We start from the raw sequence: 3,539 nt of genomic DNA, 5'->3' as shown, positions 1-3,539 counted from the left end.
CTTATTTTCCCGCCAATCCGTTCCCGCCTTATTTTCCCGCCAATCCCTTCCCGCCTTATTTGCCCGCCAATCCCTTCCCGCCAACCCTTTCCCGCCATACCGCAGTTATTCTTTCCCGCCATTTTCTCCTCTGTATCTATAAAACCCCCTTCAGGCGGAGGTGGATAAGCATTCCAGTGTAGTGTAGTCGAGATGTCCCATTATCCATTCGATCGTAGTTTTCACCCTAAGATGAGCAGCACTCTGCTGAGTCTAGCTACCGATTTCAGGATGGACAATAGGATAGTTCCATGGGACGAACTCACCGGTAGTGACACCATAATGAATGAGTTGGCTCACCAACTACGTAGGTCTGGATGGCCTGAAAGGACCTATGAGGAGGTACGTCAAGAACTTCTTAGGTTGCATGAAAGGTGGAAGAAGATGGTGGAGCCGAAGAGTGAAACTTTCAGAAGGACTGCAGAAAAGCATCCATTTTTATGGACTGAGGAGAGCGAGGACGACCATGATATCTTCATGCCGCCGCTTCCGGGTTCTGCATCGTCGAAGGGCAAGAGTTCTGCATCGTCCAAAGGAAAGAGTTATGCATCCGCGAAAGGCAAGAGTTCTGTATCGACCAAGGGCAAGAGTTCTGCATCGACGAAAGGCAAGAAGAGCGCATCGTCGAAGGGCAAGAGGGCTGCATCAACGGAGGATGACGATGATGACTTCATGTAGTATGTAAGATGTATTCCAGTTGTACCGTTTCATTCAGATGTATTTGCATTATTAGTTTGTATTGTATTATTGTAGGGCATTATGTTCTATCTGAATTTCATTTTGTAGTATGTAAGATGTATTGCACAAGTTCAGCCGCACCGTTTAATTCAGATGTACTTGTATCTTAATTATCGGTTGTAGTCTATTTGGAAATGTAACTGAAATAAGAATGCGAATTAATAGTAATATGTGTCTCGCATACATAAAACAATATATGTCTCCTGATCACATAGAAGCAAGTGCGATAGTAACACATACATGAAGCATGTCTCATACATAAATACTGACACATAGCTGCGAATAGTCTGAAACTAACATAGATAATGAGTCATACATAGATAGATAAGCATATCACTGCGGGGGACGACAACGAGTCTGGGTCTTCCTCGGGCGAGGACCCGAAGGCGATAAGCGCTGAGGCGGTGGACGAGGCTCGCGATAACCACGACCATAGTTAACCTCGTCTGTCACGGTCTGTGTCTCCTGCGTCGGTGGTGGTGGTGGAGTGTGAAACACTGTCTGCGAGAAGCCATAAATGTTTGTAGCTTGGTCATCATCCTCACGGTCGCCCTCAAAGTACGAAGCACCACCACTAAGGATCGGCGACTGCTCTGAATGCATGAACGGTTGCGACTGGTTGCCGCCTGCGGTAAAGTAAAATTGATACAAATGCATGAACGAAGCACCACCAGTAAGCATCAGTGAATGTTGAGAATGCAAGAACGATTACTACACTGTTCAAAAGAATGTAGTGAGTAGTGTTACCTAGATTCATCTACTGATACCAGTAAGCGCTCCCTAGCTGTGAAGGAGGTGGCTCATGCCAGGAAGAGCTCCCTGGCTGTGAAGGAGGTGGCTCATGCCAGGAAGAGCTCCCTGGCTGTGAAGGAGGTGGCTCATGCCAGGAAGAGCTCCTTGGCTGTGAAGGAGGTGGCTCATGCCAGGAAGAGCTCCCTGGCTGTGAAGGAGGTGGCTCATGCCAGGAAGACATCTCCTCAACCGTCACGTCGAACACCAACTTGGCCTTGGTCATCCAAAAGTGCCGATCTCTAGTGCACAATCCAGAAATCCCAACTGGGTACCTCGATGATATAGCCTGAGGCGAGTATGGCTCCCAAATAACTTGATCCTCGTGCAAACTATCAAACTGCGCCATGAAGGACGGGTAGCATCCCCTAACCTGAGTATGCGCAAACTGTCTCTGTGCATGACAACAAATAAGCATTAGTAATACTATTTAATGGCAAGAAATAATTGAATTAATTGTTACTTAATATAAAAGTACCTCTCGCCGTGTCCAAACAGATCCCATAGTAGGTAAGTCGCCGATAGCAGGCACATAAGTACCAGCTAAGTCCTCCAAACCAAAAGGTTTATCAATGTAGACATAGGGTCGTCCAATAGGGAACCTCTCGTATGACCAAAGCTGCAACAATAATGGACATCCAACAAGACTAGATTTTCTAGACTTCAACAAGCAAGCTTTGCACAGGCCTCTGTACGTAGCCGCTAACACAGCAGAACCAAAACTCCTCTGTAGAATATCCGCAGGGCAACGTGCGTCAGCTATCTCTCGTGCAATACCGATGAGTCGTGCATCGACAGTGGTCACGTGGTTCTCCGTAAACATTGTCTTGCCGAATAGCCAAAGAATATATGCCTTTAGGGACCGGTCAATCTGAGCCTCCGACAACTGAACGTCGGGATGTCCTAACGAGACAATCTACATAGAAACGAAATAATTGTATGAACATCAGACAACTAAAAAACAACATTTGTTTAAGTGGCCGTGATGGTTACCTGAAACTGGCTCAACCATCTAAAAAGAGGTCCATGAGGATCGTTGTCTATAGCCCTAGTAGTCGGGACTGCAGCCAAAAAACGGGTCTGCATCGCTGCTTGCCACCCAGATTCTGCCTCTAAGGGACCTATGGCAGCACCGGCCAGAGGTAATCCCAACAAGTAAGACACATCCTGTAAAGTAGGCGCCATCTCTCCCCAAGGAAAGTGAAACGTATGTGTTTCTGGTCTCCATCTATCTACTAAGCAGGTAAGGAGTGACTTGTCGTAAGAGAAACGTCTCACTTGCCTCTTGTGTAACTGCAATGGTTCACCTGCCTCATCTAAGTCCGGACCATCAATCCACTCATCCAATGTACCCTCAACCAGCCGTGCCAAGGGTAGAAGTCCAGCCCAACTTAACCTACAAAATAAAGAGATTGTTAGCGGTTATGAAAAGTATGTCAAACATAGTAAGTCATTATATGGTCTCCATTATATGCACACATACCTATCAACCCATGAATCGTGTATCAGCCAGTTAGTCTTTGGGGTACGAGTGACCAACACGTCTAAGTTGTTGCCCGCTTCCGTAAGAGCGCCCCGGTGCTTTCTATCGATGTTACCATTAAGCAACGGATACGAAGACATATCTGCAATTCAAATTATCCGCACAAATTATAACATAGTCCTGACATATTACAAATTAAAACATAGTCCTGACATATTACATATTAAAACATAGTCCTCACATATTACAAATTAAAACATAGTCCTGACATATTACATATTAAAACATAGTCCTCACATATTACAAATTAAAACATAGTCCTCACATATTACAAATTAAAACATAGTCCTGACATATTACATATTAAAACCCACTACGGCACATTATATAGCTTGTGAGTTATTTCTTCCTCGTCCGCCCCTTCGGCCTCGACTGCCACGACCACGTCCGCCTCTTGCTCCTGTTGTCGCAGCCGTCGATGTGGAAGCAC

This window comes from Triticum dicoccoides, chromosome 1B (assembly GCF_002162155.2).
Source record: "Triticum dicoccoides isolate Atlit2015 ecotype Zavitan chromosome 1B, WEW_v2.0, whole genome shotgun sequence".
NCBI lineage: Eukaryota > Viridiplantae > Streptophyta > Magnoliopsida > Poales > Poaceae > Triticum > Triticum dicoccoides.
The sequence above is the reverse complement of the archived record's forward strand: the minus strand, read 5'-3'. Positions refer to the sequence as shown.